General features: G+C 42.2%; 1 protein-coding gene across 4 annotated transcripts in view; it reads right to left on the minus strand.

The window, feature by feature from the left end:
* Positions 1-21837, minus strand: part of C1QTNF7 (C1q and TNF related 7) — a 50317-nt gene that overhangs the window by 2082 nt on the left and 26398 nt on the right. For all 4 annotated transcript variants that reach the window (XM_005016958.6, XM_013097004.5, XM_072037761.1 and 1 more), the window contains one exon: positions 553-751. The gene's annotated coding sequence lies outside the window, so the exon portion shown is untranslated. The remainder of the gene's footprint in view (positions 1-552; positions 752-21837) is intronic.

A 21837-nucleotide genomic window follows, 5' to 3' on the forward strand; every position in this document is an offset into this window, starting at 1 on the left:
TTATTTTGTCTTTGTGTATTTTGACCTGTATTTTTTGTGTTTATATATTACAGAGAATATAAGTCCTGCCAGAGGGAGCTGTACCTATGCCAGGAGGATATGCCAGTGGGAGCAGCCTTTTCGAGTGAAGACAAAGCTTGCACCTTCACTTCATTTTGAAGCCCATGAGATTATAAATGGATCTCCAGCCTGATTACCCATAGCAGAAACTCGCTAAGTCTGCAGAAGGGACACCAGTAAGAGATTACAGCTTCAGTGCTTGGTTGTACACCCTGGTGCAGTCGGTCAGGCGGAACCAGACAGCTGCCCTGTGCAGAGCAGCTGCAAAGGGGCTGCCAGCCAGGTTTTCTCTTTAAGCCTGGCTTGGGCTGTCACATGAAACAAACTGAGTCACAATATCTTAAAATAAAATTCTTTGAAGTATTCCATTTTGTGGTTGGATGTTTTCATAAACGACTCGGAGTAAATTGGATTTCTCTGTTGCACAATATACACTGAGGGAATAAAGAAAAAGCTCTGTACATACAGGAACGTGCTGAGGAGTGGCAGTACCTGATACACAAAGGTGTCTGAAGTTAGTGTTGCACTAGCTGAGACTCAGTCATGGGTCAGGTGAGGTTTTGTGAATCAAGCTGTTTCTTCTAGCTCACTGGCTGGATTCTCAGAACGCGTCTGTGGGGGGTTTTGTTTGGGTTGTCCATTCCTTCAAAGCTAATTTACAGCACAGAAGCAAATCAGAGTCCACAGGTTTCTGTGGGATGAAAAAGAAGATAGAGAGTGGGGGACTCAGAAAAATATCTTTGTGAAATGCCACCTATCTTTATTTTACAGTGAAGATCAGATTCATTCTCAAACTCATTGTTTAAGAAATTACAAAATGATTCAATAAAGTAATTCTTCACAGCCCCTTCTCAGTTATATGATTGGCACTGACTGATTGATTTAAACAAAACAAAACAAAAACACAAACAGATAGATGTGCTTGCAGTTCATGATATTTCCTTGGCCATGACGTAATATATGGCATGGCCAAATCTATTCATCACAGCAAAAAAACAGCATATTCACACTCACATGCACATACACACTCTTTACCAAGAATAGGAAATGTGAGGCTGCATCTTGATATTGATGCAGAAAAAACAGCATGAAAAAATTATTGTTGAAGAGAAGTAAGTGATGCTCCAAAATTATCTTCAGTGGTTTATATTCTGCTTTTCATATTAAGCATCTTGTATCAAATTGGCAGAAACCAAACTATTAATTTTGCCATCATTTGATAAAGGCTCACAATGCAGGCAGGCACAACAGCTTCCAAGAGTGGATTAACATATGAATGTGTAACATTACAGGAGAAGAGCAAATGATAACTCCAAGGAAGTAGTTAGCTATAAGCGCAAACTTCACAGCAACGTTTGCTCTGATGTTCTACTGAGGGTACCCAAATAAAGCTCATGGATTTTCATGGGACTTAAATTGGGGACAACAAAGCTCTTTGCAGAGAAGAGTAATTTAAAGCAGTTAGACAGGAGGGAGCAGCTTGGAGGGAGATGATGCCTTAGGCTGCCTGTGGATTTTACACAGAGCTGATGGATAAGAAGCAGACAGAACCTAAGGATCAAGGGCTGGAACAAAAATCGCCCTTTGCCAGATGAAAGTCTGAATCAACAGGCTCGATGTTCTCACATCGTGTTGTACATAAGCCAGGCAAAAATAATATCAACAACTGCTGGGTTTGCCTAATTCCAGGGTATTCTACAAACCAGAATGAGAGCTTGCACACAGCTGCTTGTCCCTGGCTGGCCAGGAGCTTCCTGATGCAAGAAGCTGTCTCCAGCTCCCAGACCTTTCCACCTGTTCTTCTCATGTGCCTACAAGAAATTAATTAGTCTGGGACATGTGTCTGCTAAGGCCATGGAAATAATGTACTTTGGGAAGGGTTTTGGAAAACCCCTCCCAGATCACTTTTTCAGGAGTCACCTATATTGCAACAAAGCACTTGATCACATAGAGTTAACTGATAGGCAGAAAATGAGTCAAATATTAGACTTTGCTTCTTGTTTCTGGTTGTTCTTTTCAAAAAATAGACACTTTTGTCTGTAAGCTGGAATAGGAAACAATGTCATTTATATGTGCCAAATACTTTTTGTTCAAAGAAAAACAACTTTTTGAGGAGTTCATTCTTTTATCCAAATCACAAAGCCAGAATAAGCAGATGGTATTCTTGTTAACAGCAATAACAATCATCTTCACTAGAGTCAGCACCAAAGATAATAATGATATGATTCTAACACAGGATTAGAACAATGTTCCTCCAGGTTTAGAAAGTAGCATTTCAATAGGTACCAAATCCAGTAGGCAGAGTAAGAGTGCACGCCGAAGCTTTCACTGGAAGGCTATAGACATGCTCATCACTTTTAACATACAGCAATTTCTGGAACAGTTTTATTAAATGAAGGTGGCATGAGCAGCATGATCACAGCCCTTGTGCATGAACCTAAAAGATCATCTAATTTTTTTCAATATCAGAAAAATATTTTCAAAGCTATTCTGGACCTAATATGCTACAAATCTGTTGACATGACAGATCTACATTGGAAAGTTGCTCCATTCATTGCATTCCTATCAAAGCTACATACTGGGTAACAGGGTCGTTAGCATCAAGTCTCGCTGCATTTTCAACACACTCAGACTGTACTCATTAACATTTTTTTAAGCTTAAGAATTAAGGGGTATGCAGCAAATTCCCAGTTTTGAGACTTCCTGGTATATGACCTAATTGTCCTCCCTTGTCCAGCTATGCACATCTTAATTTTAAAATTTACTAATTGGCATTGTCATGAAACAATCACAAAAGATTTCCCATCAATCTTTTATAAATAAAAGCTGGGTCAAAAGCCAGTAATTGTTAGTCACAAGCTATCCTGGCTGTATTCCTGCAAGCTCTGAGTTCACTTCCAGCACATATGCACAAACATCTGAGAAGGAGGGGAAAATGTATTTAACTTCCTTGTGAAAAAAAGATGTAGATGAGAAGTATTAATACTCCTGGTCGCTTTCTATCTGCAGCATTGGTGATGGCAATGGCATTGGCAATGGCTTAGCAGTGCAGAACATCATAGTGTGTACATATTGTGCCTCTCGAATAGCAAAGGCCCATACTGCTTCACATCACTGCACCTTGCATCCCCACTGGGGGATGTCCAGGCCTTCTCCTGCTCTCCATCCACAGGAGATCTGTGGTAGATGAAATGAGGCCGAGAAGGAGGTAATAAGTCAGGATGAGAAGGAAAGAGAGATACTCTTGACAGTTAGCTTGGATAGACAAGCAACTGTGCTTGTCTTTTTCTGGTCCACATTTCCCCCCAAGCCAGCTGTGTCTTCATGTTCAGACTACTCTATAACTGCCCTATATAGCTTCAGGAACCATGTCATGGAGTCTAGGATGCCAAGCACTGCAGGTTTTTTGCATGGAATGATTTTTATGTTATCTAAAACAAAAGTCTTCCCTGTTTGTTTGTTTGTTTGTTTTTGTCTAGCCATTTTATGTTGGCCATTAACCTCCAGTTGAGCACAGGCTTAGGGATGTGCCAGTTTTGTTTTGTGTGACAGACTGTGCTGGACTTCCAGAACTCCACGAGTGCCTTGCAAAACAAGAATCAAGCCCACAGGTGGCCATTGCCACGCTCCATGGGTTAGTTTCACAATCCAGCAATCCTCACGTAGTTTCACGTTGTCTTTATTTCCCTTAAGGGGGATAGAGTGACCTGAAACTTTCTGAGCACTCTGAACTTTTGATTCCCAGTCCTAGAATGACTGATCATGCCCAAAGGGATCAGCTAGTGGAAAAGAACATTAGCTAAATATTTCTGAGAAAACAATCCATAAAGGCCTTATTAGCAGTGCTGACATTTAATGGTCTCATTTGCTTCAGTGTGCACTCAGTCATGTTTGAACAGCCTCCTTCATAACCACATTGAGTGCAGTCAGATTCTTCAACCATGTCTTCACAAAAAAATAGAGAGCTTATAATCAAGACCAGAAGTTCAATGTGTTTGATTTTTAAAATATCAGAGCAGTGAGAGTCATTTCATTTCTCAGTCTCTGACTTGAAACATACTGTCCCTTTCTGGTTCCAGCATTTCTTATTATTTACAAGGTTGTTTTTGCTAAAAATGCCCTAGAATCCGATCAAGGCATGTATCAGTGAGATAGCCTGCCTCAGCTGGGGGGAATTTTCACATGAGGGCTGGCAAGCAAAGCAATTTTGCCACTAACTGCACCAGAACACAGAACGAGATAAATGGAACCTGACAGAATTTGTCTTGACAGGCAGCTGAGAAGTTAGGCCATTTGCGTACAGTTTGCAATGTGGGGACAATAAGAAGTTTGCTTGCAATTTCTTTCTTACTGAAAAATGGTCAGTATTTCATTCTGGAAGACTCAGGATCCTTACACCTAGGCTACAGACCTTTTCAAAAGGTTCCTTTATTTCCCTAAAAAAAAAGAGAGAGAGAGAGAGAAAGGAGCCATAAATCACAATAGGCTGGCTTCAGGAATCACTTGCAGTTTGAAGGTTTAATTGTGAATATGATCTGGAGACAAGCATGTGGAAACATAGAGACATCTAAACATGTGGATGGATGCCTAGAGCACTGTGTCCATCTCCTGGGGAGTTCCCTTCAGTTCAGGTGGGCATCCTTGTACTGATTCCTCCCCAGTTTTGCCAGAGCTGATGAGAATTTCCATCTCCTATCTTAGATCATTCATATTTCCATCCTTGGGATGACAAAAGTGAAATGGAGAACAGACTGGGCAAACCATTTTGAATGGCATGGAAAGAGCTAAAATAGCCAAAAAAGAAAATATCAGACTACTGGGTACATAAGAACAAACAAGAACAAAATTCATAGACTGTTGCCACACATCATAAGGGACTTACTTCCACTGCCTTGTGCTCACTTTCCTTTACACCTGGGTTTTGTGAATGAAAAGTGCATAAAAAGTGCCCATGGGTGAATGACAGCTGGCAAAGTGAGCTCAGGACATAGAGAGCAAGCCCAAGTTAGGGCACTTCACTGGATTTCTGGCTAAATGGTTTCTAGTCCCTGGGTATGGCTTAATTCTCACCCACTCAGGTAAATGTCATTTGTTACCCACAGGCACCTCTGAAGTCTGCTTCTCCTTCACCCAGTTGCTCCCTCGGTGACAGCATACTGTACCAAAGAGCAGTGTTCACCATCTCATCCAGAGAAGGAAGCTTCCAGACCCCAAAAGGGACACTCCTCCCCCAGCACATCATTGCCTTCTGGAAGCCCATCAGATGATATCACCCAGGCACGGAGCCTTTCCGGGAACCCTGCGGAAAAGCAGGCACCCAGCCAGGGACATCTCTACATCAAGCCCAGCAAAGATTGAAGGAGCAATTTAATTCCTTGGTCAGGGCTAATCCAGCTGATTTGCCCTAAATTGGTCTGGGGAAGGCTCACACAAACTTCTCTGCTGGAGGAGCAGTGGAAACCATGGTCTGGGGCAGGAAGCAGCCAAAAGTGGTGATCTCCTCTCCCTGTTGTGCTCTATATGGAAGAGGTCACCTGTACAGGGTTTGACAGGAATTATTATTATTATTTTTTTTTTTTTCACACTGCAAACACTTACAGTTATGGTAGCAACATTTAAGTGTACAGAGGGTCCCTCTGTGCTGCTTGTTATAACACAGCAAGGCATTAACTTTTCCAAGAGGAGAACTGGAAACTTTGCCAACATGGGCAAATCCCCAACTAATGCTGGCATGGCAGAAATGGCTTGGTAAACACTATTTGTTGTGGTCCCTTGATTTCATGTGATATTGTAAATGGTCTCTAACACACTGGTAAGTGCAAAGGTATTATAAAGTCACCCTTCCCTTCTCTGTAGAATTAAATTTTGACACCTTAATTTTCTAACTGCAAAATTTGGATAAGTATGCATGTCTGACAAGACAGTAGAAGACTGATTACTTTTTATTTATATGACACTTAGAAGATGGAAGACATTGTAAAGTTCCTACAGTCTCAAAATTTTATTCCTGAGAGTGTATGTGTAGCCACACAAAAGCAGGAATTTCTGGAGTGCTCCACGCTGGGAGCCAAGGCAGGTGCTACCAAGCTGTGCTCTCATGAATGCAGAACTGCACATACCAGCAGGGCTCAGACAATACAAGCCCTGAAAAAATCTCATTACAGCTCCCAGGTTTCTGCTTGAGAACCTTCACAAGGTAACTACACCATCGTGTGTTTGAAAACAGATGTAGCAAACCTGTATTCTGGAATTAGATGTTCCTGAGTAAGAAGTAACTTCAAGGTGCTGAGACCTTTGGGCTCATTTATGAAAGTTCCCTGAAGTTCCAGTTTATAAAAAGCCTATATCAGACCCTGGCTGCACAGGCTCACAGAGCTCAGTGCCTGAGCAATGTGTAGCCTCTGAATGCTGCTAGATTTCTTGCAGGACTAAGTCTGCAGGGCACTACGTCATCCACTGCCCAGACTTAGCTGCACTGTCTCCATCTTCTGACCTTTGGTGCACCATTGTCATAGCGTCATAGAGTCAGAACATCCCGAGTTGGAAGGGACCAAAAGGATCAACGAGTCCAACTCCTGGCTCTGCACAGGACCACCCAAAAGTCAGACCAGACGTCTGAGAGTGTTGTCCAAACGCTTCTTGAACTCAATGCTCAGGAACACCAAAGGGAGAGTCTCAACATGAAACTTACTTAAGCGTGACTTTACGGAGAGGTGGTGGCTGTGAAGCTGAACCTCACAAAGATGCATGTCTCAGGAGGCCATGTCTCATCTACAGAAATGATCGATGCATTTGAAAGCTTAAGCCTTGCTCTAAACCAGTGGGGCTGGAACTTCTGAAAGACTGAGGAATTTTGAAAATGGCACCAGTGCTTTGTAACCTTAGGTGCTTTTAAAAACACCACCCTGCAAACTGAGTGAAATCTCCTGACATAGGACCATGTTAACAGGTGTCCGAGCCTCTGAGACTGCCAGGCTGCCGCATTCTGTGCACCCTGAAGGTCTGACATGGGACTTGTCAATGTGTGAGATAAAATCCTGGCCTGGAGATCAGCGTAGTTTCCTGACGATTAGTGGCTGTGTGCAGAAAAATCCTGGTCTCGTGGAGTGAGCCTACCTCAAAGCTATTACTTCAACAGCATCACTCCTATATTTACACTGGAAAAGAAAAAGGGGAACTTGGCCTGTTTCAGTCGCATTTGTGATTGTTATGGTTAACGTCAGATCCCGGAGATAGGAGCCAGAAAGATATAAAAATAGAATGAAATTTATGTAATGTCTGCTTTTGGGTAATAGCATGTTTTTTAATTACACTTCTTCCTGATTAAATCAAATCTTTAAATAACAAGTTGATTTTCAGTGAGATTAGCATCTTTGTCTGTGAGACTGAAGGACACGCATGTTAGAAAGATATCTCTAAACAGTTTTGAGCCATAAAATAAATTAAATGTCAACCCTATATGGCGTAGTGCATTCTATTGAAACAAAGGCTTGTGTTTCTGTACAAGAGCAGAGAGGATGATGCATCGTGCTTCCCATCACGCTTCACAGAAACACCAGCTCCAGCCAAGCCCACCCTCTGGCACCCACACAGCGCCTGCATTTCTAGTTTATGGGCCCAATTTTCAACAACCTCACATCCAGTGTAGGTGTGTGTATCAGGGGAGGGCTGGCTGCTCCCCTGGGAGCACTGGGGGCTGCCCACAACCCCAGCAGGGAGCAGGCTGTCAGGAATCGCTGTGGGGTTGTGTGAGGCCTAACTGGGACATCAGCCCATGGGTAGTGGTCAGCTGGGCTGAACTGGGTCCTGGGCCATGTCAGGGTGGGGGACAATCTATCCCATTACTGCCCTCCTGGCTCTGGAAGCAAATTGGAAAAAAAATAAAGCGTTCTGATCCTGATCTGGCAGCTTGAGCCCACTCTACACAGAGGGAAATTATAATTTTCAGCAGAAGGCACGTAGAGATCTGTTTAATTCTGTATGGATCCGTGCCCCTCTCCCTGCTGCGGCATTCACTGTGCTGCATGGCCGACTGCTGCCCTTCAAGGTTTGCTCTTTCTTTCATCAGCCTCCTGAGGAGAACCATTTCTGTGGGCTGTTTGGATTTCCAGGCCCTCAGTCTGAATTATTATTATTATTTCTGAATGTACAAACTGCTATGTAATGTGAAGATGTAAGTGTCAAGCTTGTTGATTTGAAGAAATGTTTGGATTGTTCCTACAGCACACTGAAAATTTTCAAATCCATTAGATGAGCTTTTTGCTTACGGTATTTCTAACACTGAAACTAATATTTTTCCCTCTGTATTTCTGACTTGGACATTTCAGGCAGGCAGCTTTAAATCTCCAAGAAAAAATATTATGAAGAAAAAATTTGTATTATTTCATTTATATGTTTTATAATTTACACAGATCTTGAAAGGGACAAACTAATGCTGTTGTATAGAGCATGAGTCTATCAATCTGTTTTGCCAACTATTATAATCTAATATAGATCCTAATTAAAAGATGTTCTAACAACCCTTTAGAAAGAATTTAACAAGCAGAAGATACTGAAGAGGAGAAAAAAGGAGAGAAGAGAAGAGGAGAGGAGAGGAGAGCAGAGCAGAGCAGAGCAGAGGAATGATGAATGCACTTAAAAAATGAAATTTTACTGTGAGACGACAACTTCAATTTGGTACACATAATCATTTGTCAGCCTGATTCTGTACACACTGAAATCAAATGGAAATCTTACTGAAGGTGTTGGATCAGATTCACAGAGAGGAAGAAAGAAAACACAGCACAGATTTTTCTTTCAGGAGATCTAATTTCTATTTCTTGATCAGCTGAATGTCTATTCTGTGGCAATTATTTAGGTTTATGTGCTTTTTTTTTCTTCATCGGTAAAACAACAACATCAATAATAACAGAGATAATATTGCTCTGGTGATGTAAAAGTAGGTTATTTCAAAAGCACTTTTCAGATTCTTCCTTTCCTAAGTAATTGGGAACTGACATTTCATATTTCAGATCAGTTCTCTCATGGGAGATTAAAATGGATAAAATCGGCATAATTCTCGCAGTTTCTTCAGTGCTGTGCGGATGAGGTCTAGTGTCTGAGAGTTGGTCAATTTTTACTTCATAACAGAGCATCAGCCATACCCCTGCTTATCACTAAGAAAAAATTCAGCCTCATGGAGCTAGGCATAGCTGCATCAAAACCAAGTGTCTTGTCTGGCCTCAAAAGTGTGTTCTCACTTAAGTTCTTACAGCAATAGTTTTACTGTTTGTTGACATTCATCCTATCTGAGAGGTGTTTGTTTCCCTAGGTTCTCCCCGGGGATATCATGAAGACGGTGCAGCTGTCAGCCACCTTGACACTCGTTGGAAGGAAAGGCTGACCTTGGGCTGCTGAGCAGGGGATTTTACCTCAGCTGTGTTCTTCATGTGAATGATGCCTGTGTGACCTCAGCAGCCTCTACGTGGGACATAAGTGGGCATTCCTGGGTGGCCAAAAGTTCTCAGTGTTTGGCAACCAATTTCATTTCATTTTCACTTGAACTTGCCCTGATCTCAGCTTGCCAACAAAAGTCCCACCTATCCCTGAGTCACAGGGTGTTAGAGCCATCCTAGGAAGACCCTGCTCCATCCAGTCTTCCTCACATTGATCAAGTTGCCACCGTGTGGCAGCCAGCATGGATGGAGACTTCTTACTCAAATGAAGAATATTGTATATATTCTTCACATTGAATCTCCATATACTGAATGTATATTTAGTGGACCAAAGTCTGTGTGGTACACTGTGCTCTGAGTGTACCAGCTGGATTGGCCGAAGACTGTGAGAAAAATCTCAAATAATTTTCTTCAGACAGGATCTTCTGTGAAGCTGTTATGACAGCTGTGTGCCATAAGCATTTTTGCATTTTAAATAGCAACATTGATTTAAATGTATTATTTATCTAAGGAATTCTTCCTACTCTAAAACAAACGGTATGCCAGAGTCACTTCTAGTGAGCTGCCACCCAGAACTATCTTTACAATTCCATTATAAAAAGAAAGAAAGAGTCATGCAAGGCTTAGAGCATATTCACTTCAAGTTTCCATGGGGGTAAAGAGTTCTGCAGTTTCCACTTAGATGACAACCTGTAAAGATCCAAAATGTATTTACTTGCAAGTAAAGCTGAAAATAGAAAAAGCATGGCCAAGACGTCTGTTGCCTTGATTAAAATGACCATTTCTTTCAGCAGTAAAAATTATTATGGAATGGAATTAAGATACACAGCTGAAAAAATTCTTAATTTTAATTTATTTTTTTTTTTTCTAACTTAAGGTCTTTCAGATGAATTCAGGAAGTTATTATCCCTCAGCCAGGGCATAATTTAATCTTAATCAAGTGTGTGTATGCATGCATGTGTGTGCCCATGCACACATAGACTCCTGTACCTTTACACAGTCAAAGATGTTCTGATTCTCACTTAGCTTTTCTTCAAGGCCCTGGAGCATGGTGGATGCATTTTGTGTCAGGTCTATTATTAAAGGTTTTTTTGCTGTTTGACTTTGACCGATAGAGTTAATTTTCTTTAATACAGATCTATCCTCTGATGGCCTGAATTAACGATCTCCTTAGATTTGTTTCCAGCTGATAAACAGCAGTAAGCTGGCATGTAATAAGCTGTTTTGTTCTTTTTATAGTTGTGATAGGTATCTTCACTGGGCATTGCAGAGAGTCCTATTTTGATATTTGCGATTTTGTTTTTTGCTTAAAATACACATTATGCCTTGAACAGGATAATTGCAGCTGAAAAGCCTCCTATGTTCAAACATTGTGTCTTTCCTGCTTAGAATTCCCACTTTCTTTCTGCGAGATGCTCTGATGCGTTATGAGGCTTCTGGCTTTCCTCATTCTCTGGGAAAGTTTAAATTCATGTACGTGTACATATGCACACACACATTGAAAAATTAAAAAAAAATGTTTTATAAACTTATCAGCTTGTGGGGGAAAATGAGGAAAAACTATTTGGAGACAATTTTATCGATGCTGCTTCTGTCTTATAGATTTATTTTTTTATTCTCCTTACTATATTAATACATGAAAGTAGGTTACTGTAGAAGTTCATAAGCCACTGCTCTTCCTTTTCCATAAAATTAATTGGTGTCCCAGTTTGTTCTCTTGGGGCAATTAAGAAGTCATCCATAACAGTCATTTCATTATGTCTCTCTTTTTTTTGGCTTAATATTACATCTGAATGACTCTGCTAACTATGATCACAAGGCTGTTTAGCCCAGTCCTTTGCCCTCTGGCAGCATCCTGCAGCAGGCTCTTGTGCTTCTTCCCGAGGAGATGGGCAGCATACTTGCCCACGGGCTGTCTTCCTGTTTCTGGTATGTAGCAAAGGTCTTGTGAACTGGAGATATTTTCTGAATCTTTGTTTTCTGTCAGCCTTGCTGGACTCTTTTCCATAAACTTGGAACTGGTTTAAACTCTGGCTTTCCACATCAGTGAATTTGTTGGATTAATTATGGACAGAACATATTTGTCTCCTTTCAACCTTTTTGACTTTAGATGTTTTTAACGGATATTCTCGTTTAATTCCCCCTATTTCTTGCATTACAACAGACAGTGATTAATCTGCTCTTTAGTATGTTATCTTAGAGAAGCAGTAACTTTGGACTCCTTATGGTCGCCACAAATTATGTTTAAATGTACAATTAGAAATTCTATTTGTTATGTGGTCAGCTGAATTGTAAGAGTCATCTGCTCTTCTCCTCTGGTGTATTAACATTAGTAAGCAAGATTTTGAAAGACATACAAGTTCAGCAGGTCTCACATCTTCACTGCTTTCATGTTATGTTCTTGGATCTGCGTAGACTCATTGTCTCTAACAAAGATGCAGAAGTGCAGCTGCAAAAGTGCAGCTGCCTGATACCGTGTTATCTGGTCTCGGCCAACAATGTGCAACATGGGACAGAATCTCCCTGCTGCAGTGATTGTCATTCTGCAGTACTTAAAAGCCAAGAAAAGTAGTAAAAAAAAAACAAATATAATATTTTCCAGGAGACATCAGTGGTTCTTATAGGAAAAACACTTTGAATACATCAAAGCTTCATAAACTCTCATGGGTTTGCTACAGGCAGCTGAAAGAACAGTTCTCCAGATACCCTGTAAAATATTGCTTATGCTGACACACTTCTAACACAATAATTGTGGTTTCTTAATACAGATGTGTCTTGTTATTATTCAAAGTGAAGTATGTTTATTTATCTGTTTTAACCACACAACATCAAATTTTGCCAACCCTTGCTTTGCTGTTTTGCCAACCCTTTACTTTTGCTAGAAGTATCCAGCTGGATATAGCGTTGTCACGGATGACCACATGTCCTCACAGACAGCATTGGTGAGGTTATGGGGTGATTTTGGTTGCCATTCCCTGTCAGGGGAGCTCCTTTCAGGAGCCCGAATCTGTTCTGTTCCCAGCAGGCATATTGTAGAAAGACCCTTTATCTCTTTGTCTCCAGGCTATTGGATGTGGATTCCCCCAGTTTTTCTCTTTAATAGCCAGACACTGAGGATGAAGTTGAGAAGGAAGGAGAGATGGAGCAGCACGAAAAGCCCCGCAGCTGTGAGCAGCTGTATGTCCCTCCAGATTGCCACTACGTCCTCATGGGATAGAGAGGAAGGGGCACAGATCTGGAAAACAGCAGAGAGCTGTCCCCAGGCAGACCGCACGTGTCAGTGAAAAGGCTCATCCACCTTGAGTCATGCTGCAGCTGGCCAAGTTGGAAGAGAGAAGTCGTCAAATGGACATCTCAGATGTGCAGCTCTATTTTTCTGCCAGACATCTAGCCAAAGGAGACTATTTGCTCTACTGAACATTCAAGCTGTGTTGCGCCTAGATATCACAGCCTCTCTTTTTGAGGTCTATCTGCAGCCCACAATAGGGATGCAGTTGTCCAACAGTTGCAGAGGATGAGTCTTGGTAAGTCACAGTGTATGACATAGCCCTCAGCCCCCACGCGCTGGCTCTGCCCTCTTTTTTGTGGACATTTAAAGACTGATCCTGTCTTCTAGACCATGGAAATACAGATTCTGTGCAGGTGGTACCACTTGCGCAGAAGTAATCACAGCCAAAGCAACCTCCTCTCTAGAGACCCTTGCCTACAGAGAGCGGGCAACAATGACTCACAGTGTATTAGCAAAAGTAGTGGTTTTGGAAAAAAAAAATCCTTTAAGTGAAGAGATTTTGGAGTTTCATCTGCAAGAGAAATGGAGGTAGCCAGAGGTTGATACCAGTTACCATAAACGTACCGTAAAATCTCTGCATAAAGGCAACCAAAATTGTTTGAAGTGCATCTGTTCCCTTCTGCTCATTGTTTCGCCCATGCTGCAGATAAAGCAGCTACAGACATCAGGAGGTTTTCAAGCTCATGGTCTTCCCTCATTCTTCTGATTTACTTTCACCACAGGCGAAAACTTATAGACCTTTGACTCTCGTTTATAAATAGACAGCCTGGATAACATTAGCAAACATAAACACTACTCTCCCTGAAAATCCTATTTTAAACACAGATTTGTAAAGACCAGTTTTATCTTTCCCATCTGTAACTAGTTAAAATTCCAATTGTTTTTCTTAAGAAGAATTTTAACAGTGGGTAGTAAGAATGAGGTGGAGTAAAAGCAATTTAAATTGTAAGGTTTTTTTATTAAGGGTTTAGAAAAATCTATTAGAGACCTGGGTTATCTGCAGCTTCCAAATGGTGCTGAAAAAATGATGGTGCTCTCAGTTGTCATAGATGATTTTTTTTCATTTAATCTGTATGATATGTTTTTCTAACATTTATGCACAAACTTGCACTGGTTTATCTTCAAATAACGTAGTCAAATAAATGCCAGATCCTCCGTGGATGCTTTAATTGATCTAGAATCAACCAATTTATTTTTATTTGGTACAAGCTGGAATAAAGAGCTATAAAATTAAAGATATAGCCAGGCACTTGCTACAGAAATGCATGTACCCATTTAAAAGGTAACTATTTCTCTGCAGTCTGTTACTGCTGCTCCTTTGGGCTCCCTTTCTTGGTGGACCAGCCTCTTCCACAGGCTCTTTAGTCCATCTGGCTCTGCACTCAGTCAGACAGGGAGCATCTGCATGCTCTGTGGTTCCATGCTGTCTGGTAGGGGAACACAAGAGCCAGCTGGGTGAGAGAGGGAAGATTTCCCACATGGTAAATGGCTGACCAGGGCATAATGCAGTACAAGCCATTCTTATGCTCACTGTGCCCTCTGAAATCAGCTGTTTCAGCTACAACACGGGGCTTTGCATTGCCACAGACACATGGTCCTTCCACTGTGCTTGTGGCCACCTTGACCAGGAGACCTCAGCGGGTGGCAGCTTCTTAAAGCACCTCATCAGGATTCACCAGACTTATCTGTCACAAGTTAGCAATGCTCGAGTAGCCAATACGTCCTCATTTCCTTCTGGCCACTTTGCAACATGGGCAGGTGATGACAATTTTCAGCCACTGCTGTTGTTTGCTAGGTGAATGGGAGCCAAAGCACTAAAAGTGTCCAGATGGGTGCTTGCACTGGTCTAATTAAATCAGTTTTGAAACATATCTTTAGGCTGTGGACAGATGTTCGTTTTGTAGAAAGCCATGCCAGATGAAGATTACAAGCCCAGCCACTGGAGGTTATTGCCCTCACAAGTCTGCTGGCAGAGCCACCCCAGATCCTCCTGAGCTTCAGCAAGGTGCAGACGTGATCTCTCACTGCTCAGGTGGTGACAGCTGGGGGGTCACCGCCTCCTGCCCGCACCTGCCTTCCTGGCACAGCACCAGGCCTGCTGGGCACTCCAATGTCTTTCTCGCAGCCTGTTCCAGTCAAAAGTAACCAGTAGGCACTGGGAACAACAGATCTTCCATTTGCTTGGGTTCGTTGTGTCTGGGAAGGAGTGAGGAGCCCTGTCTGGCTGAGGAATGGGGGGAGCACAGGGGGTGAATTTGGGTTGGCACAGCTGGATCCAGAGGAAGCCGTCCATCCAAGGCCCTCCTGTGCTGGGGTGGGAGCAGAAACCTGTCCTGTTGCCAAAGCCGTGAGGGGCCGTCTGTGGGCCAGGAGCTCTGGAGAGTGGCAGGGGATGGTGCTGCCTGTGGTGCTTCAGCTGGACCTCTCTGAGGACATCTCCTCGCAGCCCTACCCGTGGAAAACACGTGCCCAACATGTGGAACCGCTCTGGGCTGCTCACCCACCAAGGTCTTGGCATGGGCTTGAGCTGGGGCTGCACGGTTTGAAGAAGGAGTGGAAAAGGCTGTCCAACCCAAATAATGAAGCTTTTCTCTTGCCGAAGCTGTTAAATCTTTACCAAATGTGTTAATGTGTGTACAGACAAAGCATGACACAATGTTGACTGAGTCTGGTGAGCTGCTGGCTGCACTTGGCTGATACTATCTTAGCAGGCAGTATTGAACTTTTAATGTAACAGCAGGGTCAACTTTGAAAAATTACCATGCTTTTCATCTCTTAAGCCCTATCTGCATTAGAAACTATCATATCTTTTCTCATGACAATTCTCAGGTAAAATGTATCAGCTTAAAGACAACTTAACTGTTTTACACATGCAGCTATGGGGCCATGACACAGCTGCTGAGCTGGTGCATTTCCAGCCACTCTAAATTTATAGCTTCTTCCCATTGTTCAACAGTTTGGATTATCATTAAGGAAGGCAGGTAATGATGCTTTCACTGAAAAGAAGGAAAAATATCACTACAGCTGATGGTGCTGTCTGTTTTTCCTTCACTCTCCAAGCTAGTTTCTAATTAAATGTGTGTATTGCAGTCCTACCGTACTTCCTTTGTTAGGGTTGTATTTCTTTTCATTGCACTTTTTGAGAACATGTTTATGCACAGCTACTGGTCTCTCCCTGTGTTTTTCCAGAAGGGAATCAAAAAAAGGTTCACCTAGTCCCTGAGGCCCTACTTTCGTGTTGCTTGTGCTCACAGCCTGGCAGAGCAGCCGGTGCATAACGGAGCAGAACCTGCTATGGCCCTGCAAGGCTCTAAGGTACAGCTGGAGGAAATCATTAATTCGTGGGCCTGTCTGCAGAAAGCAAAGGTTTCTGTGTCTGTTCATTTCTCGTGATGGTAAGAAGGCGATCTGAGTCACCTTGGTCATCTCCATTACCCAGGACACCCAGCCATGTCAATCGTCTCAGGAAATGAATGACTAATCTGCTGTGTATTAATGTGCTTTTATTTATTGGTCCTTTCACCAGTCCCCACAGTTTCCTTCATGCTCTCCAGGCAGTGAAGAAAGCATGTTCCTTGTTCCACGGAAACACAGCACTTATATAAGTTGAGAATGCTCCTGAGAATATCCATCTACTTAAGCCTGTTTGCAGGTCACTTCTTACCGAAGCTTTCCAAAGTTTCAGCAGCCCTGCTTACAGCCATCCAAGTGAAACACCAGCAACAGGAGCAGCAGAAGAAAGGGAAGCATAAACAGCTTGGATGGGGACAGGGATCATCAGAGCAGAAGCTAAATTGGCTGTGGTGCCTTTGCTGGGTCATACGCTGGTTTTGAGCTTGGCATTTGATGGTCTCTGACCACCAGATGGCATAGAGAATGCTGTTACAGGCAGCAGCTTGCCGCTGAAGCATTACGAAGTGTCGGGTTCACACTAGTTAAAGTGGATTCTTACATTGCTTTTATGCAGAGGTATATTTTATTGTTTCTCTTAGATGTAAAAATGTATTGGTAGGACTCATCCTATTGAAGGGAAATCAACTTTCACAGCAAAATTCAGTTTCAAATAGCAAGCGCTGCTTAAAGAAACGCCTTTCTCAGGTGCAGGGAAAATATAGCAGAAGATGAGGGGAAGAGAGGTTGCGTTGCTAATTGGATTACAGGACCAGGCACTAAAATAAATCATCAGTTCTCATCTTGGTTCTGATAATGATTCTCCTTGTAGCTTTGGGCAAATCCACATAATCCGCTTCATTTCTCTATTTCCGTATGAAGGGCAATGATTTCCTGCCTTGCAGTGGTGCCAGAGGAGTTAATACTCATAAAGCACAAATGGAGAGAAGAAAAATACTAATGACACCTGAAAGCTACTTGCAAGAAAGAGCTCTCCTGGTTTGTCTGTTCTGCACCACCCAGCTGCTGCTGTGCCAATGTGATAGCTATAACGAGACTATAGAGCACGGAGAAATGTAAAGCATACTGAAAGAAATATTACTGAGTACAACTCAAAGGAAGAGATACTACTGACAGCACTGGATTAACATTTTGTTGTTGTTTTGTTGTGTTTTCAGTGTAATATGTTACGGAAATCTCATGGTGAGTGGAAACAGCCTGCCTGCTGTTCTCCCAAACCCTTCTGAGCTGAAGAAACAGCCTGGAGGCTTGCACTGCTCTCTGATTTACACCCGTGCTCCAGCTTCCCTGCCTCTGGTTGAATTGAACATTCAAGTTCAAACCCCAAACTTCGGTGCAGTCCCTGGTTCAGTTGCTTATTCATGATTAAAATTGTGAGTTATTCAGAGAACTTCGCAGCTGCTGTGGAAGGTAATGTTGCTTGTACATCCTCAGGAATCAAGCTTGATGATTTTACCTCTGAAATATGTGATCTGATTATAGCGGCTTGTGATATTGCCAGATCATAAACCAGTGCACTTCTGAACGGCCTTAGGAGATAAATTAAAAAGGTAGGGAACCCACTCTAAAATACCAGTGACTAGGAAAATCTCACAACAGCAGTTTGTATTACTGCTGTGGCCATGAGATGACGTATTTCTTTTTTATTCTTATCTTTATTGAGTGTAGCGGATGCGAATACCCAAAGAGCCAAAGGGTTTTACAGGTATATCTGGAAATTTTCATCATTTGGAAAGAAAGGATTTACAGGTTCAGATAAGGACAGTACTGAAAAAAGAGAATTTGGCATGATGTCCCTGTGAAAAAAATACTGCAACAATGAACAATGATATTCAAGCATGCTTTATATGCTGATCTCACTGCCAATGAAAAGAGACTGACTGTATGTCTTCCCATAATCACTGAGGGTATTTATGGCATAAATGTAATTTCTGGTTTATCTGAAACTGAGTTTTATCAGCTGTCCTTTAGCAAACTGAAGAATCAGACTGTGAATGAGAGAGACATGAAAACTGTCAGACCAAAACGTACCCAGCAAAACAAACGATTACTGATTGACCTTGAAGAAAACTGAGAAAAACAATTTTAATAACAAAAATAAGATACTGAAGTGCCATAACTGCAGTGCCAAAATGATTTCCAACTACTCACAAGAATATCAGCTTTGTTTTTCCAGCGATAAATTTAGTTTTTCTGCTTGTCCCCATTGCACATTTTAGCGATGATGTTGGAAATCTTTCAATTTCCATTTAAGATTTTTAAAAGCAAATAAAGTTATCTTGGCAGCCTCGGGGAGAGCTAATGCAGCAGATAGAAGATGTGCAGAAAATAGTTTATACAAAGGTTGAGTTCAGGCTCAACCCTGAGCCCACGCCACTCTCGCTGAAGCCACAGCACAGCCAGACGGCAAGAAGCACAGCCTCAGGAGCATCCAGAGGTCCTTCACATGGACCAGAAATGTAATGAGATATGGCTTGTTTCCTTCTTCTACAACAGCTGTGGTATGCTCAGCCTCATGGGCCGTGTTGCACTACCCTGCATTGAGGAGAGACCGCATGGCAAAGCCCATCCTCTGTAGGGATGTGCCTGCTGTATGAGTGCTGGACGAGCAGACCCAGTGCATGCTGCAAACCTGGCACACCCTAGCAACATGATCCCTGCTTTACTCATACACTGGGAGGTTTCTAGGAGGGCTGGAGAAGGCCCTTTGGTCTTCAGCATGGATGTGACAGGATAGAGAAGATGGGGCATGAGGAAGGGGCCAAGCAAGAAGGAGCACACGTGATCCCTCCAGCAGCCAGCCATGAGCCAGCCTAAATCATGTGTGCTGCTGTTGAGTTATCCCTAGTGCTGAATAAGCTGCGATGGAAAAATCTCTCTTAGATTCTTGTTTTGGATGCTAGCATCATGATCCTTTGGGACCCATGACATGTCCTTCCCTCATAGCCAACGCTTGCACAAGTTCACAAAGTGGGTGCAGCACTCTCCTCCTGCCGAGAGAGGCAGTTACCTATAATGGCCACCTGCAAGAAGTGCTCTGTGATCCTAAAAAGAATACCTTTCATATGTGAAATACAACAGCGTGCAGAGCAGTGGTACTAACTTTAAACCTTTAGCATCATTTTGTTCTAAATAATTAGTCTTCTGATGCTGTTTTTTCTAGATACTGAAATCTTGATATGTTGTTACACCTCTGAATGGATCAACATGGACCTCATTAAGGCTATAATAAAGCAATAGCAAATTAGAGAAGATTTTATTATATAAAAAAAAATCAATGAGACTGAAAGTTGGAGAATTAAATGAAAAGGAAGAAAAACACTGTAAAGAAGTACAAGCATTTGAAAAATATCTAATAGACTCAAGAGATTCCTTTATTGTTTCTACTCGGAGAATGTATTTATTTTCCCCATGTAAAACATGCACAATACCTTATTTAGTAATATTTCAAGAAGCTTTTTTAGCATCTGGTGTTGGACTTAATTTTTGCAATGCTCTGGCAACGTATGAACTCTGTAAAGCTAACACATTAGTTTGCCACTGAGATGGAAATAAATGGAGAAGGCTGAAGAAATTTTCAGTGCAGGGGGCAGCTCCTGTTACCTCCAGCTCCAGAGATGGTTCCTGCTCTGAACGCATTCTCCTGCTTTCTGCTCCTCTGGATGAAACTATGGGCTTTTGGACCTCCTCATTTTTATTTTTATTTTATTTTATTTTTATTTTTGTTCAAAGCATTGTCAAATTCAAGTATTCACTTGAATTTATAATAGCCAGTAACGTGCTGCAACACATCGATATGTGAATAGTGATGTGAATTGAGTCGGGTTTGTGTGCTCTGTTTTTACACCAGGTATAAGCAGAGGAGCTGACCTCGATCAGGCATACAGTATTTTCTGAAGCATATTTAATGGCACACGTAGAACTGGGGACAGCCTAATAGCAGACCTAGAACATTTTTCGATTTGAGTTTGCTACAAAGGCTGTTATGCAACTGATCTTTAAGTAACACTGTTTTCATTATCAGTTGTTAAATACCACACTGAATGGCACTGGCAAGGTCAATGTAGAGGGCAAATAATTATTATCATCATTTCTTATAACAGGCTAGAATTTTGTGGACACCCTTTTTGTTAAGGAGATAAAATAATTTTTGTTTCGTGATATCATTCCTGGATATTATGAATGCTTTTTATTTCACAATCTAAGTGAAGATCTACTGTGTTTTGAAATGTAGTGCATTCTGGAGGTAAAAAGACAAGACAAAGAAACCTAAGCTGACAAGCTCTTACTGTAACCAGTATATTGAGAAGTGCCAAATACTTCCCCAAGTTCCCTGAAGACTTTGCAATTGCTGTTTGGTTTTACGGCCAAGGTGATCAGAGACTATGGCGATAATAGCGTAAGATAAAAGAGGGAGGATGGAAGTCATGAAGGAAGGAAATGCATTTTAGATAATCCTCAGAAAATTACATTATTATTATTGGACTCTTAATAAGCATTCAGATAGGTTTTAACATGCTGCGTGTGCTGCCTGTGTCCACAGGGATGTAGAGTAAAATTAGTGGGCTAAATTATGTTCTCATTGGCACTGGTGTAAATCCAGAGTAAGCCATCTGACTACATTGGTTAATTCCAGTTTTCCAGTGAGTAACCAAACAGAAATTAGTCTGATGTTCCTGGATGCTCTCTTCCACTCTCCTATACAGAAACTACTAATAAATAAATCAATGAGAACATTCTGCTGATTGTGTGCTCTCCACTTGTCAACAGCATGAAAAATAGCAGTGCCATGATTTTTTCCATCTGCCTCCTTGGTAGACCACCTCTCAGTATGGAAATAAAGGAATTACTAAGTACAGCCAACCTCAAGTAGCTTGTATGCTAAGAAAAATCAAACACAAAGGCAGTACTGAAGATTGAGAGGGAATCCCAGGTCTGACAGCAGAGAGAGAAAGGAGTGAGGGAGAACAGAGAGGAGCCAGGAAGAGCAGGTGAAAAAAAGCCAAGAGTAAGGGAAAACATTTTGACAGTTTGAGTATCTGATTATCTGACCATAGTCAGCTGGAAAATGAGGAGGGTGATAGAGAGTGATGCGAAATGAGCTGGTTTTGACATGAAAAGCTGGACAGGGCCATCTGATAGCACATGCTCCCAACCCCAGCAGGGGCAGGGGTCTCTACCCCATCCACTCTCCCTCTCTGCTGCCTGGCCGGTGTCACCCGTCTCGGCTGGAGCTCTGCATGGCAGAGGCAGGGGCCGAGCCTGCCCAGTTGCTGTCATTGTGTGACCGCTGTGGCCAGCTCAAGCTGTGATTGCAGACTCCGTGTATAAATCTTTTAAACAAAACTCCTACCAGAGGCCTCCGAGCGCTGGGAACTGGGGTAAACAAAGGTTTCCACGCCAGAAGCAGGAACTATTATTATTACTATTCAAAAATGCAAAGGCCAAGTCCTCTCCTGGCCAATAGGGGAAAAAAAACCAAAAAACAAAAACACAACAGAGCTGCTGTCTGCCTGGGGAGGGCTCTCGTCCAGCTCGCACCTTGCTGTGCTTTAGTCTGACACTGCATGTTGAGTGAACTGGCTGGAAATAACTAAACCGTCCTACCCAGCCAACTAAACACCCATTTGATGTACAGGCTGT

This window comes from Anas platyrhynchos, chromosome 4, assembly GCF_047663525.1.
Source record: "Anas platyrhynchos isolate ZD024472 breed Pekin duck chromosome 4, IASCAAS_PekinDuck_T2T, whole genome shotgun sequence".
In the NCBI taxonomy this organism is placed as follows: domain Eukaryota; kingdom Metazoa; phylum Chordata; class Aves; order Anseriformes; family Anatidae; genus Anas; species Anas platyrhynchos.